The sequence below is a fragment of the Leucoraja erinacea genome, chromosome 7 (genome assembly GCF_028641065.1).
Source record: "Leucoraja erinacea ecotype New England chromosome 7, Leri_hhj_1, whole genome shotgun sequence".
In the NCBI taxonomy this organism is placed as follows: domain Eukaryota; kingdom Metazoa; phylum Chordata; class Chondrichthyes; order Rajiformes; family Rajidae; genus Leucoraja; species Leucoraja erinaceus.
This window is the reverse complement of record NC_073383.1, coordinates 34,352,246-34,377,386: the sequence shown is the minus strand read 5'-3', so window position 1 is coordinate 34,377,386 and position 25,141 is coordinate 34,352,246. Positions and strand designations below refer to the sequence as shown.

The 25,141-nt window shown below is 44.2% G+C and overlaps 1 protein-coding gene across 5 annotated transcripts in view; it reads right to left on the bottom strand.

The window, feature by feature from the left end:
• Positions 1-25,141, bottom strand: part of LOC129698871 (mitogen-activated protein kinase kinase kinase 13-like) — a 158,280-nt gene that overhangs the window by 126,926 nt on the left and 6,213 nt on the right. For 3 of the 5 annotated variants that reach the window (XM_055638228.1, XM_055638230.1, XM_055638226.1), the window contains exon 1: positions 23,078-23,444. The exons of 1 other annotated variant lie outside the window; for it this stretch is intronic. The gene's annotated coding sequence lies outside the window, so the exon portion shown is untranslated. Of the gene's footprint in view, positions 1-23,077; positions 23,445-25,141 lie in introns of those variants that run through there. One more of the 5 variants, XM_055638232.1, reaches the window with a different exon arrangement.

Sequence of the window (25,141 nt, the reverse complement as noted above, 5' to 3'; positions counted from 1 at the left end):
ATAACCGAGAATCACATCACCAGCATCTAGATATAGAGTGCCCTCCATAATGTTTGGAACAAAGACCCATCATTTATTTATTTGGCTCTGTACTCCATAATTTGAGATTTGTAATAGAAATAAATCAAATGTGGTTAAAGTGCACATTGTCAGATTTTAATAAAAGTCAAGTTTATACATTTTGGTTTCACCATGTAGAAATTACAGCAGTGTTTATACATAGTCACCTCCATTTCAGAGCACCATAATGTTTTGAACACAGCAAATTGTCATGTTTACTAATTTGTTGCATATACTTTGCATGCAATGACTGCTTGAAGTCTGCGATTCATGGACATCGCTAGTTGCTGGGTTTAAGAGGGAACTGCGGATGCTGGAGAATCGAAGGTTACACAAAAAAGCTGGAGAAACTCAGCGGGTGCAGCAGCATCTATGGAGCAAAGGAAATAGGCAACGTTTCGGGCCGAAACCCTTCTTCAGACTGAAGAAGGGTTTTGGCCCGAAACGTTGCCTATTTCCTTCGCTCCATAGATGCTGCTGCACCCGCTGAGTTTCTCCAGCTTTTTTTTGTAACCGCCAGTTGCTGGGTGTCTTCTCTGGTGATGCTCTGCCAGGCCTGTATTGCAGCCATCATTAGCTTATGCTTGTTTTGGGGGCTAGTCCCCTTCAGTTTTCTCTTCAGCATATAAAAGGCATGCTCAATTGGGTTCAGATCAGGTGATTGACTTGGCCACTAAAGAATTTATAATTTTTTAGCTTTGAAAAACTCCTTTGTTGCTTTAGAAGTATGTTTGGGATCATTGTGTTGCTGTAGAATGAACAGCTGGCCAATGATTTTTGAGGCATTTGTTTTAACTTGAGCAGATAGGATGTGTCTATACACTTAAGAATTCATTACGCTACTACCACCAGCAGTTCAATGAAGATAAGCGAGCCAGTCCCTTCAGCAGCCATATATGCCCAGGCCTTAACACCCCCACCACTGTGTTTCACAGATGAGGTGGTATGCTTTATATCTTGGGCAGTCCCTTCCCTCCTCCATACTTTGCTCTTGCCATCACTCTTATATAAGTTAATCGTCGTCTCATCTGTCCACAAGACCTTTTTCCAGAACCCTGGTTGCTCTTTTAAGTACTTCTTGGCAAACTGTATCCCGGCCATCCTATTTTTGCAGCTAACCAGTGGTTTGCATCTTGCAGTGTAGCCTCTGTATTTCTGTTCATGAAGTCTTCTGCAGACAGTGGTCATTGATAAATCCACACCCGACTCCTGAAGAGTGTTTCTGATCTGTCGGACAGGTGTTTGGGGATTTTTCTTTATTATAGAGCAAATTCTTCCGTCATCAGCTGTGGAGGACTTCCTTGGTTGCCAATCCCTTTGCGGTTAGTAAGCTCACCAGTGATCTCTTTCTTCTTAATGATGTTCCAAACAGTTGATTTTGGTAAGCCCAAGGTTTGGCTGTTGTCTCTAACAGTTTTATTCTTGTTTCTCAGTCTCATAATGACTTCTTTGACTTTCATTAGCACAACTTTGGTCCTCGTGTGGATAAACAGCAATAAAAGTTTTCAAAGGTGATGGAAAAACTGGAAGATGTGCTGAGAATTCTCTTATACCTGCATTAAGGAGGCAATTAAACACTCCTGAGCAATTACAAACATCTGTGAAGCCATGTGTCCCAAACATTATGGTGCCCAGAAATGGGGGGGACTATGTATAAACACAGCTGTAATTTCTACATGGTGAAACCAAAATGTATAAAAAATACCCTTTAATAAAATCTGACAATGTGCACTTTAACCACATGTGATTTTTTCTATTACAAATCTCAACTTGTGGAGTACAGAGGCAAATAAATAAATGATGGGTCTTTGTCCCAAACATTATGGAGGGCACTGTATATCTATAATGAAACATAAGTGACAAGAATATAATTTCATTACAGAAGGTGCTATCACCAGGATTTAATTCTAATATGTATTAGCCCATCACCAGGAATTAATTTTGTTGTAAAACACATAACCACAATTTACTTCAATTATAGAACATACCACTCGGATTCCATTCTATTATAGAAAACGTTGCACTCAGGGTTTTATTCTATGATAGAAAACGCCATTACAAGAATTTATATCTATTACTGGACTTCATTAGGCCATTTCATTGTATTTCAAAACACAAGAACAAGATTTAATTCTATTAGAGAACATATCTTCATCAGGATTTCATTCCATGGTAAAATTTATCATCACCAGAAATTTGTTATATTACAGAACACATGATCTCCAGGAATTAATTCTATTATCGGACACATCCCATCAGGATATCCTTCTAATATAGAACACATTAAAGCCAGTACTTCATTTTATTATAGAACACATCTTCACCAGGATGACTATCTATTTTTGAACACATTATCACCACTATTTAGTTCTATCACTGAATGCATCCCTTCCCCACCAAGATTTCTTTGATCGGCACATCATTGCACACTATTGCAGTGCATATAATCACCAGGATTTCATTCTGTTATACGAGACACCAGCACCAGAATATCTTTCGATTCCCGAACACATTGTCACCTGCATCCCACTCTACTGCACAACACATCATGGTCACATTTTATTCAATTATATTACATCATCCAAAGGGCCTCATTTCATTACAGACCATCACAATTTTGCTTTGTGAGGGAACGTATAAACACCAGCATTTTCTTCTATTCGAGAACACCTTATTTCTGTGATTTCATCTTGATACTGAACACATCCTCATCAGGTTTCAAACTAGTATAGAGCACATCTTCACCAGGAATTCATTGTGTTGCAGGAGATGTCATCACCAGCATTCACTCGATGATAGAAATCATCTTCACCATGATTCTTTTGTATGGTGAATGACATTCAGTTCTCAAACACATTGTTGCCAATATCACATTCTATTTTAGAACACATCATCCCCAGGATTTCAATCTGCTGTAGAACACGTCAACACCAGTATTTCCATCTGTATGCATAAATGCCAGAATGTCACTATTATAGAACACATTAACAGCAGGAATTTGTTGTTTCCTGGAACATAACACCGCTGTGGTGGTATTCAGTTCTAGAACACACTGCTGCCCGTGTCTCCTATTCTAGAACACGGCAACGTCAGGATTTCATTCTATTATAAAACACACATAACCAGGATTTCAATCTATTGTAGAATGCACCATCTCCATAATGTTGATCTATTGTAGACCACATCAACACCAAGATTTAAATCTATTATTAACCATGTTATTAAATTTATTTCATTCTATTCTAGTGCACCTCATCACCATGACTTTGATCTATTGTAGAATAAATCATCCACAGAAATTCATTTTGGGACTGAGCAATTCCTGTGCTGGGTTTCATACAACAATATAGTGCATTATCACCTCCAATTTATTCTATTGTAAGATTCATCTACATCAGTATTTTGTTTTATTCTGGCACACACAATTATCACAATCTAATTTTGTTCTAACCCGTGTTGTCTCTGGTGACTCATTCTGTTCCAGAACACACCATCATCAGCAAGGACTGTGCTGTACAACTGGCGGGGGTATTCACGAGAATCTTCAATCTGTCTCTATCTCTGGCAACGGTCCCCAAGTGCCTGAAAACAGCCACCATAGTGCCGATGCCGAAAAAGTCTAAAGTCATCAACCTGAACGACTACAGCCTGGTTGCCCTAACTCCAATCCCAATGAAGTGCTTGGAAAGGCTGGTCCTCTCCCACATCAAATCCAGCATCCCTGCCTCACTGGACTCTCATCAATTTGCATACAGGGCAAATAGATCAACAGAGGATGCCATCTCTCTGGCTCTTCACACTGTCCTGACTCACCTGGACAGACAGGGCACATACGTGTTCATTGACTATAGCTCTGCATTCAATACAGTCATCCCACCAAGCTCACCACCAAACTCCACCAGCTAGGCCTCAGCTCACCGATATGCGATTGGATCCTGAACTTTCTGACGGAGCGACCACAGGCAGTGAGACTGGGCCCGCACCTGTCCTCCACTATCACCCTGAGCACCGGCACACCACAGGGCTGTGTACTAAGCCCCATGCTCTACTCCCACTTCACTCACGACTATTCCTGCAATCGACACCAATTGGGCTGATCACCAACGGTGATGAAACAAAATACAGAGCGGAGGTGCAGAACCTGGCGGACTGGTGCGCACGTAACAACTTGTCACTAAACAATGTTTACAATGTTTCTTATTTAATGTCCCTTGTCTAGTCTGAAATATTCATCATTGGATCAGAAGAAATATAATTGTGTGTGTTATATGATTATATACATTTATATCACATTCATGTATGTGTGTTTATAAACATTTTATTCTTTAACAAGAATTAACAGAATTATGAACTAACAGAATTATGAATCTAACCCTATATCACGCACAAAAACTTCCCCCGCAATGTCAATTACCCTGCGAGTCGGGTCGGTTCCGGTTACCACAAAATCAACTCAAACACTGCTTATGAGCCATTTAAAAATAAATGATTTAAAAAACATTAAAAAAGACAATTACCAGAGTCAAATTTTATTCTTGACAAGAAGTATGAACTGACAGAATTATGAATCTAACCCTATATCACACACACAAACTGTTGCCCCGCAACATTGATTACACTGCGAGTCGGGTCGGGTCAGGTAGGCTCCGGTTACTAAAATGGGCGGGGAAAAATGCCCAGGATCCCCTCCGTAGCGTACTACACGTCAGCCCATTGTATTTCACAGGAGTGGCCTATCTTGCTCCGCTCTAAGATCTTTGATCTTTGGTTCGAACTACTTCCCTCCGGCAGACGTTACAAGGCCTTCTACGCCTGAACCTCCAGACTCAGAAACAGCTTTATTCCCAGAGCTATAGCGGCTCTGAACCGGCCCTGCTGAGTGCCCCCCATCCCCCCTGGACTGTCTCCCTTGGATGGTCACGTCACACAGCTTATTTATTTATTTTACTTTTCTTTACATCGGTTGGAAGCTGCATACTAAATGTCGTTGCACTGATGTGCAATGACAATAAAAGATATTATTATTATTATTATTATTTCATTCTGTTATAAGGCACATCAAAATGACTTCACTTGATTAAAGAACATATAACCAGCAGTATTTAATTCTATTCTAGAACACAACATCACCAAGATTTCATTTTATTGCCATTATTTTGTTTTCAATCTATTATAAAACACACCTCCAGGATTTTGGTCTATTGCAGAGCACATTGTCACCAAGATTTAATTCCATTATGGAATAATCATCCAAAATATTGTTTTGTACAACACATCACCAGGATTATTTACTTTAGTTTAGTGATAGAGCATGGAAACAGGCCATTCGGCTCATTCAGTCCATGAAGACCATCGATCACCCATTCACACTAATTCTGTGTTGTCCCACTTTCTCATCCACCGCCAACACATGGCCTGTATATAGCTCCCATCTGTTTTTTTTTTATCCTTGCAGTTTCTTAACTCTACCCACAAGGATTGTAGATCATCTGATCCAATGTCATCCCTGGCTAAGGATTGAATATCATTCCATGCCAGCAGAGCCACCCCATATCCTCTGCCTACCTGCTCATCTATATATTATTAAATGCTCCTTCACCAGAACACATCGTGACCTATGATAGAACATAACATGACCAGCATTTCACTCTATTGCGAAACACATTGTCACAAGGAATTCATTCTATTGGGGAATATAGAAAATCATTGCATTTATTTTGTTATACAACATAACACCAGGAATTTATTCTATCACCTATCATCACCAGGAGTTCACTCTACTCTTGAACAGATCATCACCATGATTTCAACGTAATTTTGATAGCAATCCAACCAATTTTCTTCTGATTTTGGACGCATCATCACCAGTAATTTAATTTAAATATTTCTAACTAGCCTGTACAAATTTTGTAGATGGCATCGTTGAACATAGATTGGTTCACAATCTATAAAGGAATACATCATTATGTGGTCTCTAAACATCTATAAAAGAGTGCTATGGAGTTATACAGCACATAAACAAGTCCTGCAGCCCAATGTCCATCTATTGACAGCAATTCTACGGAAAAAAATATTCTCCCCACATTCTCATCAGCTCACCCAGATCCCACCAATCACCTATACACAAGGTGCAATTTATAGTGACTATTTAATCTATCAACCCCCATGCCTTTGATGTGGGAGAAGGAACAACCAGTGTACCTAGGGGAAATCCACGTGGTCACAGGAAAAAAACATGCAATATATACACACACTCAGTATTGGAGATTAGGATGTAAACGGGATCTCTGAAACAAGAGAATCTCTATCAGCTGCACCACTCTGCTGCCCACATGACAAGATTTCCTAGACATCATTAAGCATATCATTGATTGGGTTTATAGAACACATCATTAGAAGACATTAGGGTGTGTACTATCAAACAGGATTACTCTCCAATAAAGCTGCTATCTACAATCACACATTTTCAGCCACGACCAAAGAATACAGGTGAGATTGATGCAGTCTGTCGCTACAGTTTCAATGGCCATTGCTTCAACTTGTAGTCAGTTTTAAACAGCCATATATTTCACGCCAAAGGTAAGGTCATTTTCCAAGACTAGGACAAACTACAACGAGCTTCAGTGACACTTCCAAATGACAACAGAAAGGATGAAATAAATTCACAAAGTCAGATCTTCCCCGTGCCTGAACACAGCTGAATCTGCTCACCAGTTCCTGACCATGAATAAACCAGAGTAAAGTAAGTCAAGTCAAGTATCCTTTATTGTTTCGTGCCCTGCAGTCATAACATAGAATAAAATAACAAAACACACAATAAACACAGATTTAACATCCACCAGTCTCTTCCCTCCTTGTTCTCCATCTGCGTTGAGGCGATCCAGGCTTCCTATGTTGCAACCCCGCCAGGTGATGGTAAGTCCCGCGGCTGAATCCGAGCTCCGTGAACGGGCCGGTTCAAACTCCGCGGCCCGGGGCGTACGAAGCTGCCGCCCTCCAGTCCAGCGGACGAAGCTGTTGTTGCGGGAGCTCCGAAAAACAGGTCACCAACCTGGGACCTGCAAGCTCCCAAAGATGTCGTCCACTAGGCCCGCGGCCGAGCCTCCGAAGTCGGGTCGGATGTCGGGTCGCTGCCGCCACAACGCAACCACAGCCCCGAACTCGGCCAGCCTCGCATTGGTAAGTCTTGGCTCTGCCTCCGGAGCCTCGAAGTCGGTCCCAGTTGGAGGCCGCCAGCTCCGCGCTAACAGAGAGGGGGGATACGACAAGAAGAGGTCGCATCCCCCGAAGGAAGAGACCAAAAACATGTTTCCCCCCCCACACATACACAACCAAAATAAACTAAAATAAACAAACTACTCTTTCAAGAACTTATCCCTGGAGGTGACAACTGCACCCAAAGTTTCCCCGGCCACAGTTGGTAAGGCCATGCAAGGAGTAGATTGCTTGTATAACCAGGATGATCAATTAATTGTCGCTAGTGTAGAAGTGTGAGAGGATGTGTGCATGTGATTGGATGAGCATGAAGTAAAGCACGTCCTTATGATAAAAATAGCATACCTTGCTTTAAACGCTGATGTCCATAGCCTATAACCAGTGAAGAAAAAGGGTATAGCAGAGTTAAGGGTGTTCTGAGAAATGGTGCAGCCTCTCCTTGTTCACTACTATACTAGGTGTAGGTTGATGTTAGCATGTAACGAGTTAACAAGTTATGTTGCAGGTTCATTGATGAGCCATGTGATAGATGATGGGCAAGAGGAAACCACCCCTCTCACTTTTCATGCTCTCGCAAGAAGCAATGGTGCATATATTGAGGGGAAAAAAGCACCTGGAATTGAGAACTTCCATCAGTTCTTACTACTCTTCACTCCGGCGATAGATCATAAGGCATTTCTCATGATAACACAAATCAGCAATCTGCAAGGATTTAATGATGGGCATTCATAGCACAGAAGCAGGCCCTTCGGCCCAACTCATACATGCCAACCAAAGTGCCCCAACTAAGCTTGTGTTTGGCACAAATCTCTCTAAACCTTTGCTATCCTCCTATATCAATACCATAGATAGTTCACTGTGGGAGAACACAATAAGCTGTAGATGCTGGAACCTTGACCAAAACACAAAGTGCTGGAGGAAACCAGAGGGTCAGGCAGTATCAGTGGAGGGAATTGAGTCTGAAGAATCTCAACACAAAACGTCACCTGTCCATTCCTTCCCCAGATGCTGCCTGACCCGCTTTGTTCCTCCAGCACTTTGTGTTTTGCACAATGGGAATGGCATGCAGAACAGCACTGCAGATGTTCTATCGTGACCACAGCACAAATACTCAGATGTTCGTCATGATAATGTGGTAGAAACAACAAATACTGATTGTGATTGAAATCACAGATAAAACTCATAGAGAGACCGTGTTGAAAAGGGCCTGCGAACATTGAGTGAATGGAGAGAATAGGACCAGAGTACAACTGAGGAACTGAAATTGATCCCCAGTCAACACTATGAGTTGTCATGTGAGCAGGGCTGTATCAAGTATGGTCATGAGCAGTAAAAACTACTACTTTAGGAGAAAAAACTCTGGCGGCACTCCATACTGAACACACAATTATAGCAACTGTAATTAAAACAATTGGAAGAAGCTCTATTCCCTGGCCTTGTGTGGTCAATAACCTGCAATCATTGTAAACAAGTGCAGTATTTGCTAAAGTTGGAGGAACAAGCCCTCCGAGACTCCTTTGCTGGCATAGTAAAGGTGTACTGGACCTTGTCACACAGAACATGTACTTTTATAAGAAGGAATGGGTGACGTTTCGAGTCGAGACCCTTCTTCAGACTAAAGAAGGGTCTCGACCCGAAACGTCACTCATTCCTTCTCTCCAGTGATGCTGCCTGTCCCGCTGAGTTACTCCAGCATTTTGTGTCTATCTTCAGTTTAAACTAGTATCTGCAGTTCCTTCCTACACATGTACTTTTGCATAGTTCTGAACAATAATCACTCAGGTGGATGATGTGGAAAACGTGGGTTCATGTTCCCAATGTACCACAGATGAGGCAAAGTTTCTTTAGGTCTGACCTGGTTTATTTGTTTTTGACAAATGCGCCTGTTTTTATTTCCTCTGTTCATAATCTTTATGAAACAGAACAGTGTCAAACGTGCTTTTGTTCCTGCACCTCATCTGGCTTCCCACAGGCCAGCCAAAATATTCAGAGAAACTTCTGAGGACCAAGAGTTCCATATTCGGGTTTCAGGAGAAAACACCTTTGCCCAATTTCTTGCTGAAGTACAAAATGACTCCACACATTGCCATAGGCACACATCCACAGACACCTCATGAATAAGCGATTGTGACTTGGTCAGCCAGACTTGACACATAGAGTTGAATAAAAGCAGTTGAATTGCAACATCTTCATGACCCTGATCAAAGGAACAGTTTCAAGCAAAACTAATGTGTTCCTGATCTTAGTCAAGCCAGAACATCAACCTTACATGAGTGGAAAGCAGGATCTGAGAGTACTGTGAGTAACTAAGCGATATGTTGTTGAAAATAGGGATAGAATCTAATTGTGCAGATAGAATTTATATCATTAGTTGGATTCAGTGAGAGGTCAGGAAGTAAAGAACCAAATGTCAGCAAGTTTGACACTGAAACAAAACATCCAGTAGAAAGCTCACGATCATCTTTACTTCCTCAGAGGTTTGAAGAGATTTGGCATGTTGCTGAATACTCTATCGAACCTTGTATGGTGAATGGTGGGGAGTATGACCGGTTGCAGTACTGCCTGGTTCAGAAAGTCAAAACCTCAAGAACGAAGGTGCCACCAGAAAGTGGCGGACACTGCCTAGTCCATCACTGGTACTGACCTCCCCACCAAAGAGATCTACAGGAGGTGCTGCCTCAAAAAGGGAGCTAATATCATAAAAAACCTTCACCAGCACACTCTCTTCTCACTGTTACCAGCAGGAAGAAGGTGCAGGAACCCGAGAACCATTACCTCCAGGCTTTTTCCCCCATCAACCATCAGGTTCTTAATCCATCCTGCACAACCCTAACCACAACACTACCTATAACCCTACCTCAACATCATACCACAACGGACTCTATACATTTGGACAGATACGAGTAAGAAGGGTTTGGAGAGGTATGGACCAAATACAGGCAAACAGGACTAGCCCAGAATGCCAACTTGATCAGCCAGGACAAGGTGGGCCGAAGGGCCTGCTTTGGTGGTCTATCTGACTACTACAGTTGCTCTACAAACATTGGTTTTTGCACTACCATGCTCTGGTTTACTTAGAATAACCAATAACTTACTGGTTATTTTGCTGTTGTTATATCCAATTGACCTTTGAAGCTGCAAGTAATCTGTTCATCACTCGCTTCAAGGCGACCACCGGTACAGTAATTTCTCTCTCAATCTCACTTTCCCTCTCTCTATATATATATAAATATAAATAAACAACAAGCACTGGTGATTTCTCTAACTTCAGCCCGGTATGCCCTCTCTATGTGTCCCTCACCCACCCAAGTCGCACCAGCTTCTCATTTTCACCCAACAAACATAGAAACATAGAAAAATAGGTGCAGGAGTAGGCCATTCGGCCCTTCGAGCCTGCACTGCCATTCAATATGATCATGGCTGATCATCCAACTCAGTATCCCGTACCTGCCTTCTCTCCAAACCCCCTGATCCCTTTAGCCACATCTAAATCCCTCTTAAATATAGCCAATTAACTGGCCTCAACTACCTTCTGTGCTAGTGAATTCCAGAGATTCACCACTCTCCGTGTGAAAAATGTTTATCTCATCTCGGTCCTAAAAGATTTCCCCTTTATCCTTAAAACAGCTAACAATGGCCTGCTTCCTTTATGATCGTCACTTTTTTGCATATCTTTCATTCATTGTTCTTTATCTCTCTACATCATCGTCTATATCTCTCGTTTTTCCCTTTTCCCCTACTAGACTGAAGAAGGGTCTCAACCCGAAACGTCACCCATTCCTCCTCTCCAGAGATGCTGCCTGTCCCACTGAGTTACTCCAGCATTTTGTGTCTATTCTCTGTCTGAGTGTGACACTCACTGTGAAAATTGTATTTTTTTGAGCCCGGAAGTTTGTTTGCGAATGGTAACAATCAACATTGTACCTTTGAGCTAAACTGTGTGGGGTGCTCCCCTGAAACGAGAGCAGCGCCTCTACCTCTCTCACACGATTGACAGCAGTTCCAAGTGCCGAGCAATAAACAAAGGGCCTCTGGAACACAAGCCGTGCCGTCCAATGGTTGCGACGAGCCCTGGTGTTTACACAGCACAGTGTGTGTTAATTACACAGCAGCAGATGGAGAGTTGGGAAAAGCTGGACAACGGATGAGTGAACAGAAAGATGTGTCCGCAGCTGTGCGTGAAGGGGGCTCACACGCTCAGGGTGAACAGACTCTGTGGACTCTGTGTTGGGCAAATGGTCGAGCTCTTTCCCCGACACATGTACCCAGCTGCGCAAAACCTGGCCTTTTAAAAATTAAAAAAAATAGCTTCATTCATTATTTAAAAAAAACAAAACGCATTTTTTAATGCGAATGTCTTAATGCATCTTTTGCCAGACCCACAGCAAATCCAGTTTGCAAGGAGGTGGGCAACCAGTCTCCTCTCCATAGCAGCTATCTCAAGGGCAATGAGATTCCGACAGCACAGGAAGGATCTAACAGAGAGTGCCTCTTGCTGCCAGCCTAGCCAGATCTTGGTGTTGACTGGCCATTCGGCCCATCGCTTCTACTCCACCATTCAATCATGGCTGATCTATCTTTCTCTCTCAACCCCAGTCTCCTGCCTTATCCCCATCAATATCCCCCTTAAAAATATCCATTGACATGGCCTCCACAGCTTTCAATGGCAATGAATTCCATAGATGGAACCCTCTGACTAAAATAAATCCTCCTCTTTTTTCTAACGGTTCATCCTTTTATTCTGAGGCCTCAGTCCCAGGACTCTCCCACTAGTGGAAACATCCTCTCCACATCCACTCTATCCAGGTTTTTCAGGTCTGGTCAGTTCTGACGGTGAGGCATTCTGGGCAGTCTGGTCATGAACCACCCCACATGATCCATTGAGTCGCTGCCTTTCAGTGCCTGTAGGATGTGTTGCACTGGCCACTGCTTGATGGGTTTGTGGTCAAAGATCTTGGTCTGATAGAACTTTTCCACAAACGATAGGTAGTGCGGCAATGTCCAGGTGCCTGGCACAATACATGGCAGCGGTGCCACCCCCACCCTTCACAACACAGGAGACAGGTCAAATCTCAGCAGGTGGTGACACATGGTGCCCACTTACTTTGGCTCAAAACACAGGCTGATGCAACTGCACATGAAGGTAACCATCACAGCAGCCCCGAGAGTGCCCCATACCTGATGGCAAAGTTATTGGGAAAGGTGCTGCTCACAAAGTCCTAATCCTCGTTTCAACCTGGCTATCCACACCAGCCAATTTTTGTTGTCACCTCGGCCGCTCTGAAACCAAGTCCCTAGTTTCCTGCAAGAAATGTGGTGCTGCTGAACATTGCGGCAGAGCAGGCCCGGGTATTTTAAACACAGAGAGAGCAACACACACGGGCCAGGGCTGCTTTACCAGGGTGAGGGGGTGCGCAACCTGCCCCCGTCCCACCTCCCTCCTTCTCTGCCAGCTCGCCTCACTGAACCCAACAGCATATCTGTACCCACTGCCCTATTCGATAGCTGGCAGAATGTGAACTGCCCTCGGCACTGCCAGAGGTTCACCCTTCCACCCCCGCCCATTCTCAGGCCAAAGGTCAGCACTCAAGGGGTTAAGCCAATCATTAACGGGTTGCTGCTCCCGGTCAGAAGTGCTGCATAGGGAGAGGGTGCTGCTGACGTGGGGAGCAGCTAGCATCCTCCCAACCAGGGAAAGGCCATCGACCCCACCATACCCAGCCCTTCAGGGTAGTCAGGGCCAGGGCTGAAGGCCCATCTGCACCAATCTGATGATTGGGGCAAGAACACCCGCTGGAGGTTTCCAATCAGATCCTGGCTGATGGGGGAAGGGGGGAGGGGGGAAATCAGGGAGCATAATCCAGTAGGGATTAGGTAGGGCCCTTCGGAGTGGCCCAGCTCGAGGGAGGAACGGCACTCCCACTGGAGTGGCCCAGCCCGAGGGTGGAACGGTACTCACGTGAGGGCAATCCGGTCTGGAACGGTGCTCCGGTGGCTGGGACGACGTTCTGGCGGCAGTGTCCAGAGTCCTGGGTTCAGCCGCGGGCCGGCGGCTGCGTGTGCTGGACTGGAGGTGCGGCGTCTTCGACCACCCCGGGCCGCAGTGTTTGAACCGGCCCGTTCGCACAGTTCGGTGAGCCGCGGGACTGTTTGTACCATCGCCCGGTGGAGAATCGCCTCAGCGCAGAGGGAGAAGAGGAGGGAAGAGACTGCAGCCCTAAGATTTTTGCCTCCACCACAGTGAGGAGGTGTTTGGAGGACTCACTGTGGTGGCTGTTAATTTGTGTTTATTGTTGTTTATTATTGTATTATTGTATGTATGACTGCAGGCACGAAATTTCGTTCAGACCGTAAGGTCTGAATGACAATAAAGGAATTCAATTCAATTCAATTCATAGGGAAAGTTCCAGCAGACGTTTGACAGCATTTCAACTGAAATAAGAACAGGAATAATATATAAACAGAAGCAGGCCATTCAGCCCTACTACTTCACCATTCACAAGATTCGTGGTGAATCCATCTCAGCACCATCTTCATATCTCTTGACTTCTGTATGCAGAAATCTGCAATCTCGAGTCTAAATGGAGTCAGGGGTTGCCTCTGTAGCCCTCCATGGTGGAAAGTTCAAAAGATTCTCTACTGTCTGAGTGAAGAGATTTCTGTTCCTCATAAATGAGCAAGTACTTATTTCCGAGTGTTTAAGAAGGAACTGCAGATGCCGGAAAATCGAAGGTACACAAAAAAGCTGGAGAAACTCAGCGGGTGCGGCAGCATCTATGGAGCGAAGGAAACAGGCAACGTTTCAGGCCGAAACCAAGGGTTTTGGCCCGAAACGTTGCCTATTTCCTTCGCTCCATAGATGCTGCTGCACCAGCTGAGTTTCTCCAGCTTTTTTGCGTACCTACTTATTTCCGAGACTGTGTTCCCTGGACTCCTCAGTGAGAGGAAATGTCCTTCCCATGTCTGCCATTAACAATTGCATACTTATCTCCAATCATCGGAAACTGTAATAGAACAATATCATAGTTGACTCAATCTCGCCTCATATTTCAGACCTGCCATCCAAGAAACAGTCTGCTGTATCGTTACTGAATTTTCCTTCCAGTGTGTCCTTTTTAAGCAGGAAGATCAAAACTGTCCAAAATACTTCAGATGAATACTCATCAAGGCCTTATGTAATTGTGGGATGAGTCAGAGTTGTGCAGCAGAGAAACGGGACCTTCTGACCACCATGTTCCTTCAAGTCGAGCTTTTTGCCCGTCTACCCACCCCCACTTGCTCGTGTTAGATCTGCATCCTTCTATGCCTTGCCAATTCACATTACTAACTGTTTCTTAAACATCGTGAATGCTTAGTTTATAGTTCAGAGATACAGCATGGAAACAGGCCCTCTGGCCCACTGAATCCACGCTGATCATTAATCACCTGTTTACACTAGTTCTATGTTATCCACTTTCCCCACTCCCGACATACAAGCAGCAATTTACAATTAACCTACAAACCTGCACATCTTTGGGATGCGCAAGGAAACTGGGGAAACCCCACATGGTCACAGGGATCACACTCCATCACCTCTTCTGGCAGCGAGTTCTATATGTCAACACTCTCTGTGTAAAAATCTTTCCCTTCAAAGCCTCTTTAAAACTCCTACCCCTTACCTCTTGTTTTTAAGTCCTCCAACCATGGGAAAACGTTCCAACTTTCTAGCCTATCTATACCTTTCAATTTTGCATAACTATCGCCCCTCAGCCTCATTCGTGCCACGGAAATCCAGCCTGACCTATCTAAAGTCTCCTCATATTGAAAGTCCTCTAATCCAGGCTACATGCTGGTGAAGACTCAAAACACTGCAGATGTTGGAGCAAGAAACAAGGCACTGGAGGAACTAGTCAGCGTTACGGGTGGAGAGTGAGTGTTGCAGGGAGATAGCCATTATAAAAAGCAGAAAGGTAAAGGTGGAACCACAAGGAGGGAATGATGGGCAGAAGGAGCCGGTTGGTAGAGGATGAGTGATGGAGTCAAGATGATAATCCTGGTCAATCTCCTCTGTATTCTCTCCAACGTAACCAAGTCCATTCTATTGTGTGGTGACCAGAACTACTCACAAGACATAATGCCTCAACCTATTATATTCCTTCCAACTTTTGTATTTCTTTATTGCTGCCTTCAAGGTCAACATACCATTTGCTGTCCTAATGACTTGCTGCACCTGCAACTTGGCCTTTAACAGCCTCCATACAAGGACACCCAGGTTCCTTTAAAATTCAAAACTAATCAAGGTATCACTATTTAAATAATACTCAGTATTTCTGTTCTTTCTACCAGTGGATAACCTCAATTTTCCACTTTGTATTCCACCTGTCATTTTCTCACCTACTAGGATAGTGACATCAGTATGAGGTATAATAATATGCCAGGGCAGTTTGAGATCAAGAAGGAAGTGACGTTTGTTCTCTTGAAAAGCATTAAAGTGGAGAAATCACCAGGACCTGATGAGATCTATCCCAGGTTATTAAGAGAGACAAGAGAGGAAATTGCAGGGGCTTTGACGGAGATTTTGTATCTTTTCTAGCCAAAGGTGAGGAACCGGAGGACCAGAGAGTAGCCAATGTTGTTCCTTTGTTTAAGTGAAGTAGAGATAATCCAAGAAATTATAGACCCTTGATCCTCACATCAGCTGTTGAAGAGCATTCTTCCGGATAGGGTTTATTTGCATTTGGAAGATAATGAGCCAATTAAGGACAGTCAGCATGGTTTTGTCTGTGGGAGGTCATGTCTGACATGTCTGAGTTTTCTAAGTCGTGACAAGTTTGACTGATGAGGGTAGGGCAGTGGATGTGATCTAAGTCCATGTAAACAATGTCTATAACCCTCTTGGTCACCTTTTCAAAAAACTCATGGGATATTTTCATGCACAAAGCAGTGCTGTCTGTCCCTAATCAATCCTTTCCTATCCAAATGCAGGTTGATCATGTTTCTTTACAATAAGTAACCCACTACTGATGTTAGGCTCAATGGCCTTTGGTTCCCTGGCTTGTCCGTGCAGCCTTTCTGAAATAAAGTCACATCAGTCCCATTGTCCAGTCTTCCTGCACCTCATCTGTGACTAAGGTATAAACATTTCTGAGGGCTCCAGTAATTCCTTCCATTCCTTCCAACAAAATCCTCGGATATGCATGGGGATTTATCCACTTTTATGCACCTCAAGATGGCCAATATTTCCTCTTTCATCAAATCAATTTATTTCAGGACATCAGTGTTCTCATCGCTGAACTCACTAGCTTTCATAAGCTTCTCCACAGATGAGGAATATCCATTTCACCCATCTCTCTTGACTGCACACATAAATGACCAAATTGATCTTAAGGTGACGTTCACCCCATAATTACCCTTTTGCTTATGATATGCTTACGGTATCTTTAAGGATTCTCCTTTAGCTTATCTGCCAAGTATATATCAAATCACCTTTTTACTATCTTGGTTTTCTTCTTAAATGTACTTGTATATACCTTATATTCCACAAGGGATTATCATGAAACCAGCTCCCTACACCTGACATATGCCTTCTTTTTCCTGACCAGAGCCACAATATCCACTGTCACCAAGGTTCTCTTATCCTGCCAGCTTTGCCTTTCACTCCAACAGGAATATGCAGACCTTGAAATCACCCTAGTTCATTTTTAAAAGTTTATCAAAAAAACACTTTAGTGTACCCGCTGACAGCCTCTCCCAGTCAACTGTTGCAAGTTGCTATCTAATGTTAGCATCACAATTAGCCTTGCCCCAATTTAGGAATTGTGGACCGGTACTATCTTTTTCTATAACTATTTTAAACTAATAGAATTATTGTCACTGGTCTTAAGGTGCTCTGCCACTTCAGTCACTCACCCTGCCTCTTTTCCCAAGATGAGGTCAGGTGCTGCCTCTCTCTGGTAACACATCTACATATTTCATGGGAAAACTTTCTTGGACACATTTGTAAACTTGGAAATACCACAATTTGTCCCTTTAGCTAAATTGTTGACATAGATTGTGAATAAAATAAATAAATACAGTGCAGAAGCAGGCCCTTTGGTTCAGCTCGTCTTGTTGCCAACATTTAACCACCATCCCTCTAAAAATGTCCACTTTAATGACATCTTTCCTAGGGTGGAGTGACCAGAACTGTACACAGTACTTGAAATGTGGCCTTAGCAACATCTTTCATAGCTGTAACATTACATCCCAACCCCTATACTCAATACACTCAAATGTCTTCTTTACCTCCCTGTCTACCTGTGTCACTACTTTCATGAAACTATGTACCTGTATCTCAAGGGCTCCCAGTTCTACAATTCCAAGAGCCTTAAGCCCCACAAAGATGCATTCTCAGTCCCCTACTGTATTTCCTATACACTCACGAATGTGTGGCCAAATTCACCTCTAACTCCATCTACGTTTGCAGATGACACCATTGTAGTCGGCCGGATAATGAATAATAATGAGACAAAATACAGGAGGGAGATAAATTGCAAACATTGGACTTTGTCGATGGAACTGATGCGCTACAATGCCGAGAACTATATTCTGCACTCTGTATCTTCCCCTTTGATCTACCTATTGTACTTGAGTTTGATGATTGTATTTGTATATAGCATTATCTGATCTGATTGAATAGCATGCAAAACTAAGCTTTTCACTGTATCTTGGTACACGTGACAATAATAAGCCTAAACCTATTTACTGTGTAAGTCCTGCGCAAGTTTCTCTTTCCAAAATATAACGCTTCACATTTATCCAAATTAAACTCCATCTGTCATTCCTCAGCTCATTGGTTCAGTCGATCAAGATCTCATTGTAATCTTAGATAATCTTCTTCACCAATGACTACACCACCCATTCTAGTATCATATGCAAATTTACCAACCATGCCACCCGTATTCACATCAAAATTGTTAATATAATAAATGAACAACAGTGCACCTAGTGGCACACCACTCGTTACAGATCTCCGGTCTGTAAAACAATCCTCTACCACATTCTGTCTCCTACCTTGAAGCCAATTTTGTATCCAGTTGGCTGCCCTGCCCTGGATCCCAACTTTCTAACTTTCCAGACCAACCTACCATGTGGTACCTTGTCAAAGGGCTTCCTGAAGTCCATGTGGACAACGTCTATTGCATTACCCTTATCAATTTCAAACAACATCAATAGATTAATCAAAAACAATTTCATTTTTATAAATATGTTCTGGGCGGCAGAGGCACAGCTGCTGCCTCATAGTGCCAGAGACGCACGTTCGATCCTGACTACGAGGGCTGTCTGTGTGGAGTTTGCACGTTCTCCCTGTAATTATGTGGGTTTTCTCGGGATGTTCCACTTTCCTCACACATTCCAAAGGCTTGTAGGTTAATTGGCTTCTGTAATGTGCCCCTGGTGTGTAGAGCGAAAGTGGGGTAACATAGAACTAGCATCTGGATAGTCGATGGTCAGCGTGGACTTGGTGGGCTGAAGGGTCAGTTTCCATGCTGCATCTCTAAACTCTAAATATATGCTATTCTACACTAACTCTATTATCTGTCTTCAGAGCACATCCTCTATAATGGTTTGAGCCAATTCCTCATCAAGGGTCAAAGATTCCTGGGAGTCAGCGGCACTGTTGCATTATTTTAAGGAAGCTTTGAATATATTTACTATGTTTTTCTCTGTCAATCTGGTAATTTCTTCCATGACAAACTTGGAAAAAAGTGTTTATTTCAGGCGTCTGATGGTGGTCATGTGCATAACATTGTCTGCTCAATGGAGGTGAGCAAGCGCAAGTCTTCATTGCTGGGGATATTGACCAGGAGAGGGCACCAACTTTGGTTCAAATCCATCTTGTAGATTAGGAGGTCTTGGTGATATTTCTCCAATAACTCGAGATGCCCACTATAGGAAGTCCAGATCTTTCGAACATAACGGAAGGCAGGGGCCTATGAGACTATGCGTTTAGGCCAGGACTAAGATCCTGATTTCAAACATCTTTTGTCTCCAATGTTCAAAGGTGCATTGAAGGTGATGGTTAATTTCTTCCTCAATGTCCAGAGGTAGGTATGGGAGTTGGTTCACTGGTTGATCCATTTCAGGAGCTTGTTATGCATTTTTATTGTTGAAGGGTGGTGTGATGCAGTGGAGGTAGGTTGCTAGAGGACCTTGATTGTATAGATGGTGAGTACAAAGCCCATCCTCTGATATGCTGCGTGGGGCAAGTTTGCAGTCAGACAACACTGTTTTCTGCGCTGAGAATAAAGGGGATAAACTCCCAGGAACATGGCCACCTTTGACAGAGTATCCCAGGAGCCTTATGCCTCCAACCATCAAGCACCTGCCAATCCCTAACAAAGTACATGGTTCAACATTTGTTGCAACTGAAATAGTTTCCCCAAAAAAAGAAAATGAACTGTTTTCCCAGGTTCCATCCAGCAGTATTTTGTGCAGTTCTGGTCTCCCCAACACGGGAAGGATGTGGAGGCTTTGGAACGGGTATAGAAGAGGTTTACTGAAGAAGCATCTCAATCCGAAACGTCACCCATTCCTTCTCTCCAGAGATGCTGCCTGTCCTGTGGAGTTACTCCAGTGTTTTGTGTCTATTTTTTTAACTAAAATGATGCCTGGATTAGGAGGTATTAGCAACACGGAGAGGTTAGACAGACCTGGATTATTTTTCTATGGAACGCCAGAGGTTGAGGGAAGATCAGATAGAAGTATATAAAATAATGAGGGACGTAGATAGGGTTGACAGTCCGAGTGCCTTGAATGTACTGCCACGAGTGTGGTGAAGGCAGATACGATGACACATTTAAATTATTTTTGGGTAGGCACATGCATATGCGGGGAATGAAGGGATATGTATTATATGCAGGCAGATAGAAGTTGGTGTTGGTATCATGTTTAGCACGGACATTGTGGGCTAAAGAGATTGTTCTTGTGCAATACTGATCTATGTTCTTGGTGTTGTTATTATTCCTGCCTCAACTACTTCCTCTGACAGCTCATTCCATATACCCACAACCCTCTGAGTGGAAAATATTACAAGATCTTTCATGTTAAACAGCAAAATAATATTGGAACCGATTGAAACTTGCAGTCCGACCACATCAAGTCATGAATGGTGGTGAACAAATAAACAGTTGACAGGAGGTTGTTGTTGCAAGAACCACCTGCAGAATGCATTGTAGTCACTCATCTAGGCTACTCTGACACCTCCTGACCTTACTGGTGCTGGAGGCCAGCATGTGTGCGCTAAAAACAAGGTTGAAACATATGCAGAAATTATGATCAAACTTGGCTTCCTCCCGGGATTCCCCATCACAGCAACCAGTCTTCAGCCAGTTTGATTCACTCTACGTAATATTAATACATGTCTAAGAGCACTGGATACACTGGATACAGCAAAGGCGCTGGGATCAGATGTCCCAACTAAAGACCTGCGTACCAGAACTAGCCACATGTCTGGCCATGCTACAGCATCAGCATCTGCCCAATAACATGCCCTGTTCAAATAAAAAGGGGACAAATCCACTCCAGTTATCACTCTACTCTCAATCACGGGCAAAGTGATGGAAGCTGTTGTTGACAATGCCATCAAGTGGCACTTACTCACCAATAACTCACTGGCCAACGCTCGGTTTGGGTTTCATGAGAATCACTCGGTTCCAGATCCCATCACAGCCTTGGTTTTGACATGGACCAAACAGCTGAATTCAAGGGGTGAAGAGGGGATGAATGTCTTGGATATCAAAGCAGCATCTAACTATGTTAGGGCACCCTGGTAAATCTGGTGCTAATGGACATCAAGAGATAAAAACCTCAATAGTTACATTCATACCAAGCAGATTGAAGCTGGTTTCCGTGGTTAGAGGTCATTTATCCGACCACCCATCAAACATCAATTCAGACTAGTTCTATGTTATCCCACTTTTGCATCCACTCCCTCACACTAGGGTCAATTTACAGTGGTCAATTACCCTCAAACCCACACTTCTTTGGGACGTGGGTGGAAACAATATGTGACGACATGGGTGGAACCCACATAGTCACAGAGAGAACATGCAAACTCTACACATAGGTAGGTCAGGATTGAACCCGGGTCTATGGTGCCGAGGCTGCAGCTACACTAACTGCACCATTATGCCACCATCATTTATTGCACAGAAAGAGCTTTCAGCCCGTAATGTTTATATGACCAATCAAGTGCTCACCTATACCAACTCCATTTGCTAGTACTCAGTCCATAACCTGCTATACTTTAACAATTCAAGTGCTTGTCTAGGGACTTCCAAATGTTGTGTGGATCTCTGCTTCACCACCACTCAGGCGGTGACCGAGTTTCTGCCATGCCAAGACCTTTCCACTGTCCACAAACCACAAGTCAAGAGTGTGATGGAACACTTGACTGGATGAGTGCAGTACTAACAATATTCAACAAGCTCAACACCATTGAGGACAAAGCAGCACTCCATCATTCACCGCTATTCTGTTCCGCCACCATTGCACCTATTTATTCCAAACCAATGACTGTAACCAGCAAGAAAGACAAGGACAGTGATGCATGGGAACAGTATCACTTGCAGGTTACATAAAAACATAGAGAATAGGTGCAGGAAGAGGCCATTCAGCACTTCGAGCCAGCACCGCCATTCATTGTGATCATGGCTGATCATCCCCAATCAATAACCCATGCCTGCCTTCTCCCCATATCCCTTGATTCCACTAGCCCCTAGAGCTCTATCTAACTCTCTCTTAAATCCATCCAGTGAATTGGCCTCCACTGCCCTCTGTGGCAGGGAAATCCACAAATTCACAACTCTCTGGGTGTACATGTTTTTTTCTCACTGTCTGTCACACAACACCCTGACTTGAAAATGTGTCTCTGGTCTCTCATTGTTGCTGGGTCTAAATCTTGGAACTTATTCCCCAACATCTCTGTGGGAACACCTTCACCACAAGGATTGCAACAGTTTGAGAAGGCAACATCACCACCTTTCCAATGGCAATTAGGAATGAGTAATAAAGTAATGTAACCTAGCCTAATCGCAATGCCCAGTTCTAGAAAAAATTATTAAAAACCCTCACATTTCCAGAAATATATGTCCATGTGGAGGCAAAATGAAAGAAGGGGGAGTAACTTTATGAGGAGTTTCAATCAGCCAGAAACGTGGGAAAGTTGGGAAGGGAAGGGTGGTTGGCAGGGATGGGAGGAGAGAGTATGGGTGGAAAGTGGATGACGGAGAGAATGAAAGGATTTACAGTGAGGGGTGGGGTGGGAGTATAGGGTTTGTAAGAGTGGGACCAGACTATGGTGGGAGAGCATAGGAACAGAATGGAAAGTGAGAGATGGGGGGTTGATATGGAGAGTGAATGGGGTGGAGGTGGGTGGACTAGGGTTGGAGAAAGTGAAGTAGGAATGAGGGAGGGGGTGAGAATAGGAGAAGAGGTTGGGGAAGAATAGGGTGGGAGAGTAGAGTTGATTGGAATGGAATGGAGAATTCGCTGTGTGTAGTGAAACAGTGGAGAGGGAGAGAAGAACGGGATTAGCCAGTGGAGGAATATTACTGAGTAGGGGAATGGTCAAGATTAGCGAAAGGAGATGGAGGCTCGGGGGGAGGGAGAGAGGAGGCAGTGAATGTGTATCCGGAGAAGGAGCAGACGGTGAGACTAGGGCGGTCGCCCACCGCGGAGTGAAACGGCTTTAAATAATAAACCCGTGTAGCGCTCAGCAGCGCCGCTCGCAAAACCCGGAGCGGATGGACAGAGGCGCGGAGGTAGCCATCGGCCAACCTACCTGGACACGTCGTGGACCCAGCGGGGTTTGCCCCGGGGATGGGGTGGGGGCGAGCGGCCCTGGAGAGCGGGGAGCGGCCGGCGATCGTCCCTCCTCTGGCCGGGAGCGGATGGAAAGCGGCCAGGCTCAGCTTTCGGGGCGGGACAGTTGCCACAACAAGCCGGGCGAGCGTCAGGTACACACGGCCAGCCCTCCTCCTCCTCCTCCCTGCACCGAGCAAATCAGAGCTGAGCTGAGCAGAGCTCACTCAATCCTCCCTCAAGCCTGGGTTCCGGCCGCTGCTACAGCAGCCGGTACTTTTACACGATATCCCCGGCACTGCGAAACGCCCCAGAAACACTGTTCAAACCAGGCACCGAGCCACCGGGAGGCATTATAGCAGCTTGTGAGTCTGGGAGCTCGGCTTTAGCCAGCGACTTAAAGAGGTTTTACCGAGAGGGCAGAACTGGTGGGATCACTCAGGCTGTTGCAGCCGCGCTGGGGCCGGTTGGTCAACAACAGCAAGGCAGTTTGATGCCAAGTGGTGCCGGAGTAAAGAGTTGGAGCCAGGGGTCCCAACTGAAGGAGATACTGGAGTCGGGGTGGATGACACGGTGACCTTGTCAAAGGTTCAAGGGGATCAGAGGGGGTTTGGTGTTCAATCAGGTGGGATGATGCAGGTTTGGGACCGTAACGCAGCCAGAACCCAGTAAAGGAGGCATTTATAGCAGAGGTTCCGGAAGAGATAAATACAATTGATGGAGGAACTCAACGGGCCAGGCAGCATCCGGGAAGGGAAATTGACATTTTGGGTAATTTGAGTAAGGTTCAATCCCAAAGAATCAGTTTGAAGAAGGGACCACGATTGGTTGTCTGTCCATTCCCTCCCCAGATTCTGCCTGATCCGCTGTTACTCCGGCATTTTGTGTTTTGCTCGAGATTCCAGAATCTGCAGTCTCTTGTGCCTCCGTTGATGGCGAGCTGCCCCCTGCTTTCATCGAATGGACATAGATCAAAACACGGCACTGGTACACAATGCCACAGCCTTCCAATCTCAAGAACTACCCTCTACCATGACCCATTGCTTCCCATCACCAAATAGTCTCCCATGATTAATGATCCTCATCTACAGACTGAAGTCACCTTCTCAAAAATGGCAATAAAATTGGTCAGACGGGATCAACAAATCCCTGATGGTTATCCATGGTCAAGCCTTGTGATTCCAAGAGCAGATGAATCCTGCTATCAGAACCCTTTTCAAGAACCTTCCAACCACTGATGTTAGACTCGCACACTGCCATTTACCTAAATTATCGCTGCTGCCTTTCTTGAATAAAAGAACTACATCTGCATCTACTGTCCTCCAGTCATCTGGCACGTAGCCAGCGATGATTTGATTTAAAAAACTGTGATAAAAAATGCCCTAACAATCTCCTCTCATTCTCCCCATAGCAGCCAGGATATATCTCATCAAGCCCTAGGATTTTCCCATCTTTAAACCTGTTAAAACATTAAATACCCCTTTCCTTTCTAAAATTTCAGTGACACCCACTCTCTAAATTTTCCATCTACCATTTCCTTCTCCTTAATGAATACAGATGGGAAGTTTTAATTTCAGACCTCACCTTAATCTTCTGGTTCCAGGCACAGAAAAGCCCATTTGCAGTGTGCAACTCTGGGCACCCCCTTACAGCGAGAATACGGAGGTTTCTCTGGAGCATCGGAGGTTGCGGGGTGGCAGGATAGAAGTCTATAAAATTGGTGGACTGAGCATAAAGACGTAGCTTTAAGCTCAGACAGGGAAAGTTTAAAGGAGATGTGCAGGGCAAGTTTTTTACATTGACAGTGATGGGTACCTGGAATGTGGCATTTAAGATACTTTTAGACAAGCACATGGATATGTAGGGAATGGATCACATGCAGGAAGACGAGTTTACTTTAACTTGGCATCATGTTCAGTATGGACATTGTGCAGCCGAGGGGCCTGTTTGTGTGCTTTATTTTTTGTTGGTCTCTGATGGGCCTATTCCATCACGTTACTCTCTTGTCCTTAGTATGCTTATAGCCAGCTTTGGTAGACTGTAT